Below are 7,095 nucleotides of genomic sequence, written 5' to 3' on the forward strand. Positions count from 1 at the left end.
ATGTCGTCAAAGGTGAGTGAAAAAATCATGCTAATTATGACAATTTCACACAAATGTCTAATAGGATAAAATGATGAAGTGATGATGTTTTGGAAAAGCACGGATGAAACTGCATGGCTGAGGCGTCCATCTTAAAACATCTATGACTTTTTAATTCCTATAATGACTTTTTAATTCCTTTTTTTTCAACATCCTATAATATGTTTTCCTTTCGACATCCTATAATATGACTTTCTCATGATTTTCTTCAACATCCTATATGACTTTTTATCACTTTTTTCGACATACTATACTATCACTTTTCAACATGCTACCAGTTTATTGCTTTTAAATTACCTTTTTCAACCTGCTATACTACGACTTTTCTCAATATCCAATACTAAGACTTTTTCCTGAAACATTAAATGATTTATGGCATATTATGCTATGGCTCTTCATACTATGAGGTATACTATTACTTTTATTTATTTATATATTTTTAATATCACACATCACCGATATTAGACGCCTAATTCACAACCCGAATGTAACCTCAAACTGTGTAATCCTGTTTCTCTTCAGCCCCAACATACTGTATTTTAAGTGTTCATCCTCCAGAGGGCAGCACATAACGACACATTTACCGTGTCTCTACTTCTTGTGGACCAGTTGTGACTGATTCAAAGACAGCACATACATGAGATCAGTCAGTGGTAGTGCTGTTTGAAAGATGTTACTGATGATAACACACAAGATACTAAAATTACACCAGGAAGCGTATGAAACAGCTCAGCTGCCACACCGTTTGCCTCTCAATGAAAGTGGACTTGAAGCACAGCCTTTAGCTAGTAGTCTACTCAATCTCAATCAGTGAATTATTGGAGACCTTCAGCATCAAGTACATACCTCCAGAGTTTTTTCACAGTTTTTTTCAACGATCGGGTCGTCACATATGCAAAACTCCAACCACAGTCTGCACAGCAGCAGTTCATGTGGACCAAACTCTAACTCGCGTTTCATTTCGACCAAGAGCTGTCATTTCAGATGAAATATCAAATGAAATTACAGGAAATGAATTGTGTATTACAATTATAGAATATTTACACAGATATTTAATAAATGTAACAAAAATATACATCTATTGAAGCGAACTGCTTATTTCCATTCCTTCTTGTTTTGATATAGAGTTGTTCCTCTCAGGGCTTGTGTTGTTGCCATGACGATTGTTTAAAGTGTTTCGCTGCACTGAGCCTGATTTGCAGGTGATGTGAACTGTTTTAGCTCAGGTGACTGTTGGTGATGCAGACTGTTAGAGTTTTGCACGTGTGGCCCCAGTTGTGACCGCTGTTAAATGAAAAAGCTGCTCAGCACTTTGAAATTGAAAGTTTGAAAAACTAAAAATTGCCCTGTTTCTAGACCAAAATGCAACCAAGGGGTGTGTGTGTGTGTGTGTGTGTGTGTGTGTGTGTGTGTGTGTGTGTGTGTGTGTGTGTGTGTGTGTGTGTGTGTGTGTGTGTGTGTGTGTGTGTGTGTGTGTGTGTGTGTGTGTGTGTGTGTGTGTGTGTGTGTGTGTGTGTGTGTTGGGGGGATGTGAGGGTGGGCTGTTGGGATGGTCAGCAGAGGAGAGTAAGAGCCCCGAGGAATGGGTTGACCCAACTCACGCCAACAAGCTGCAGGCCAAAACAACGAGGAGGAGATCCCATGACAGTTGCTGTTGATTTTCGTTCTTACAGCGATTATACGGGCAGTTTAAATGAAAAGCCCACAGACTTAATTGAAGGTAAAACGTGCTGGTGGTTGTTTATGGATGGATCCTCGTTCTCTATTTGGTTAATATTTAATTGCATACAGATGTCCAGAGGGGAAACACCTTGATGTATTTTTGATGAGATCAGATCACTGACTGTCATGGCTACTCCCTGGTCCTGCAGGTGTACTGATATAATCCCTGTAGTGTGTGTGTGTGTGTGTGTGTGTGTGTGTGTGTGTGTGTGTGTGTGTGTGTGTGATTGTGTGTGTGCGCCTGCAGCAGAATGGGTATTTGCAGAGAGTACACTTTAAAGCTAATTTTGTCTCACAAATCATGAATGGCAAAGTTTTGTTGGCATCCATCTTTAATTGTGGTGTCATTCAAGTTCTTGTGTCATATAATCAGGTATCACACACAACTGACTGTGACGTTTCATCAAAAATCTGTAATACGTTCCTCATTTTCTGTCATTGATAAAAGGATCTTTTCTGTGGGTTTATTTTCCACATAGAGAAATGCCAAAGAGGAACAACAAAGAAAATCTTCCAACAAAAAGAGAGGATACACCTCAAGATCATACACAGTTTGGCAGTTGAAAAATCAGCTTGGTGTGGATAATGACTAAATAGATACAAAGAAGAACAATGGGTGGAATGTGCTTGTATGTGGGGGTGTTGGAGGTATTTGAATCGTCAGCGCATGTGAGTGATAATCCACCGTGTGCATGCTGAGGTGTTTTTCTTTGTATCGGCTCATGCATGAATCGTAAAATGAGGAGAGACCGCCTTATCTATTCACTGAAAACACTCTTCTTCTTGTCCCCCTCTCTCTTTATATATACATTATACAAACATATGCTGCAGCTCCATACATCCTTGTTCATCACATGTGTCTTGTGACACATTCATGCTTCTTGAACTGGTGCAGCCACGGTGCTGTATGCCAGCCATGTGCTATGCAATAATTAACTCTCCTCTGAGCCTTTCCAGCCATTAAAGTTGTAAGGAGTGACGTTGACTAGAAAGGGCTATTTGTCCAAAGGCCAGTGCAGACAGTCAGGCCTATTGATGAGATGCTGGAGCTAATCAGGAATAGTCGCTGCCGAGCCCTGAATAGCAGGGTTGATGTGGGTTTTTTTCTTTTTTGGTGGGAGAAAGGAAACCAGTGCCACACAGAAGTCCGGCTGTCCCTATCGTTATTGGTGTCATACTTTTTATTTCACACCACTAGGGCATCCAATAAGATCGGTTTCTGACCGTCATCTTTGCCTCCACTTTAAGAGGCTATCTTAGAATGTTGGCAGTTTTAATGAAAACAAATTAGTTTGAATAATGTTGATTTGGCTTTTTTTTACATTTGGGTGGGGAAACCAGTCTGCCAACCTCATGGATGATGTGCAGCTTAAAAATGTGTCCAACCATATGGTTGGCATTGAGCCCAAATCACAGCTGTTTATGTGATCAAGCAGCTTGTTTTAAAAGTCACCTTTAGACTTCTACAAAGATGGATGGCAGGTCTAATGAGAGCACATATTGTAATTTGCATATATATTAAGTCACTAATTTCACTGTTAACAGAAGAATCCATTTTCGATCACAGCCACAGGACACAAGGTGGATAAATACACGCATACAAACCTACTGCTGAACAGTTTGTATGCATTCCCCTCATTAATAAATGGGGTGGACAACATAAGAGAAACACCTCTCTTTTATAACTGTTTAACGCAATACATCACGGTAAACTACATCCTCCAAAAATGACCACAAAATTGAATCAACAGCTTTGAAAAAAACAGTTTCAACAAAAACTGAACATGTAAACCTTCATGAAGGTAGGATTTTTGATATATATACGTGTATATAATGATTACACATTTTGACTGAAGGAGTTACCAAACCTCTTTATTGGGTTATTTCTGTTTGCAGCCGTTTGCATGCGGCTGGAGGGTGATGTGTTTTCACTGTTGATCGGTTGTGTTGTTTGATGGTGTGATGACTAAGGGAGGAGTCGGCGCCACAGGCTGAACTAACATACGTTTCCCTGCAAGCTAAAGGGCCACTGGGCAACCCAGTATATTCAAACACACAATCCGTATTCACACGCAAATAGAGTGGTACGGTTCGTCAAAACCGCAAGACCAAAATCCCTTACAATGATATATTTCACTGTATTCAATATCATTTTCTGTATTAGCATAACAAATCAATGCTTTATAACGCTCCTCTGTGAAAAGACTTTCCCAGAACGCTCAAAGAAGACTTGTCAAGACACACACTGGGGCCAAAAACTCTTTCATTTCTCCTTGGCTGTCCGTGTTTTTCTCCCTGTTTCTCCGTGCCCACGTGTTTTCTAGCTGTCGGTCCGGGCTGCTGAATGGGCCCCAGTGTTTGCCCTCTCCTTATCGTGTGACCTTTGATCTGTTTGGACAGCGTGACCACAGGCTGCAGGGACACCCGAGTCACAGCAGAAGAAAAGAAAGAAGAAAACTGGCATAATTCAATCATAAAGGCATTAAATTAAATGCAAGGATTTAAAAAAAACAAACGGGAGCTCAGGATCTGAACTTGCTTCTGAGCCCCAGATCCACAAAACTCAACAAAAATGTTTAAAGCTCCATTTCCGTTGAACATCATGGCACACACATTTTCCCAACAATGGAATTCAGGTGTAAAATCATTGTATTAATAGTGATTGTAATGACTTGTAATAAGCCATCAATCCCAGCTGTATGTGATATTCCATTATTTGGCATCTAGTTGCTGTTTTAAATTATCATCGCCCTAATAAGCATTTTATTATTCCCTTTAATACTTCTTGATAATACATTATCCCTCTTTTTCTCCATTTTGCTGTAACATTTGTGTGAAATGCACATTTAATATATTTATTTGGTCTGTCAACAAGGAAAATATGAACCAAGAGGCGCATAATTAATCAGCATCAAACAACATTTGTCCAAACATTAAAACGGCTCTTTGATGCGTTCAAGTTGCCGCCAGTAAACTGTGGAACAACCATGCGGTTATGTGTTTGCCCAGCAGAGGGCTTGAAGCAGCACCAAACTGTAGGGACAGCAGAAGCAATCCATCCCAAACAGAATAGAAGAGCTCTGTATGAAATATGTAATACTTCTTGCACATCGTTTCCCCTAAAATTCCTACTTTCTCTCTCAGTTCAAACCAAATTTCCTTTTAAAAGCTATGATACAAACTCATTTCCATGTTAAATAACGAAACATTTATTGTTGCGTCATGACCACGTTCAAAAAGTTAGATTTTCTTCCTAAATCATACTTTGGTTTCCCCTGTGAGGCCGAGTCAGGTTAATTAAACACAGTCCATGGCAACCGGGCTACAACAAAAAAAAGCCTTTGCCACTCTCTCAACCGCCATGGCCACTGTTGCCACGGAGACCCATTCAGATGCCCGGTGGTGACCTCTGACCTGAGGGGAGGCTGGTGAATGTAGCTGAAAGGGGCGGCTGGGCTGGGGCATCTGGGGTATCATCTGGCGCCTAACAAAGCCCCTCGCCAGCTGGGGAGGAGGGCAGGAGATAGAGAGAGAGGGAGCTGGAGGAAGGGGCACAGAGGAGAGGGGAGTGGAGAGAAAGAGAGAGCACCCTTTTCTTCTTGCCCTCTTCAGAGAGAGTGGCCATTGACACTGTGCATCTCATTAAAATCTGTGCACCCCCCCTCCTCCTCCTCATCCTCCCCTTCTCTCTCTGGGGCACAGGGCTCAGGCAGCTGCCTGTCCTGCTCTGGCCATTCAAGCTCAAGTGCAGTCCACTGCAGGATCTAGAGAAAAGAGGCAGACAGAGGGAACATTGGGAGTCGGGGGGTGACGGAGGGGGGTGACGGGGGAGGCCCTGTACATATGCCACCACCACTGGGATAGGCTGCACGGACAGAGACCTCGCTCTGCATTTTATATCTTGGTCGGATTATTCTTTTTTTGCTTCCTGTTGGAAACGTTAAGAATAAAACAAAAATGGTGTAGTTTAGAAAATCAATGTGCCCAGATGAAATCCCATTTCCACTGTGATAGACCTCTTAAAACACTGCATGCATGTACTGTAGAATTTCATTGCTCTCCCTCTCTTTTAAAAAAAAGAAAGAATGCCTGGCACAGCATGAATCCAGAGTTGGTCATTCTTTTGGCCGTGGTGGGGTGAGGGTGGGGGGGTGGGGGGGCATCTTCTAAAGATGTAAGTGAGCTCAAGAGTGATGTGATGTCACCAAGGCGCCAGACAAGACCCCATCCATGTGTAGCTGGACGGCAGGATAAAACATGCAAACAGCTGCCGGGTGGCAACACGCGTAATCACAGACGGCAAACAATGACACACACACCCGTCAACCTCCCAGAGCCCCCCTAGTGTCCCCAACGCCCCCAAAGGACATGTGGATATGCACAGGGCTCGCTGAGGGTCATGGTCATGTAATGTCTCTCTCTGTGTGTGTGTGTGTGTGTGTGTGTGTGTGTGTGTGTGTGTGTGTGTGTGTGTGTGTGTGTGTGTGTGTGTGTGTGTGTGTGTGTGTGTGTGTGTGTAGCCAAGAAAGCACAGCAGGACTGCTGTCAAAACAGAAAATCTGCCATGGGGTGCAAAAGGTGGGGGATCTGTAATAAGGTAGAGTAGAAATTACTGATATGGGGGGCGGGGCTTAAACTGGTGGGTGCTATGCTAATGCGATGATGCACACCGCAGGTTGTGGAGTGTGAAGCGTAATCAAAGCCTTAATTACTCAGAGGAATATAATACCTTTAAATGTGGGCACACATACGTTTGCACTTTAGGCACATGCTTGTTTAAGGATGCAGATGAAAACAGCATGGAGGACATGTCTTGAGAATTCAGCCTAACTCTCGTCTGTTTGCAACTCTTCAAAAGCTAGTTTGGGCTCCTCGATTCAAGGGTACAGCAACAGAGCCCCTCGTCCTCCACCTCTCCTCTCTCTCTGTCTCTCTCTGTCTCTCTGTCTGTCATCTCCGCTGATGAATGGGGCTTTGCGTGCGGATTTTAATTACAGCTCTGTCGAGGTGGGAATTAGCCATGCATTAAATTGGAATGAGACACATTTCCCCTCAGCAGGGGCAGGGGGAGAATGTAGGGTAAAAAGGAGAAGCTGGTTACTGTATATTAATTGAACTGTGGCACAAAGTTCTCACATAACTGTGCGGGGCTAACAGAAAAATGAGAGCCGGAGAGAAGAAAGTCTCCCATGCAGTAAAAGCAAAGAAGAGATGTTTCTCTTGTTTACATTTATGTTTAAAATCATTTTACTTGGTTCAGTTTATTCCCAAGAGATATACTTTTTTCTGTCAAAATCGTTGCATAAATGTGACTTATTTTATTAATCAAAAACC

This window comes from Eutrigla gurnardus (assembly GCF_963514095.1).
Source record: "Eutrigla gurnardus genome assembly, chromosome: 13".
Lineage (NCBI taxonomy): Eukaryota > Metazoa > Chordata > Actinopteri > Perciformes > Triglidae > Eutrigla > Eutrigla gurnardus.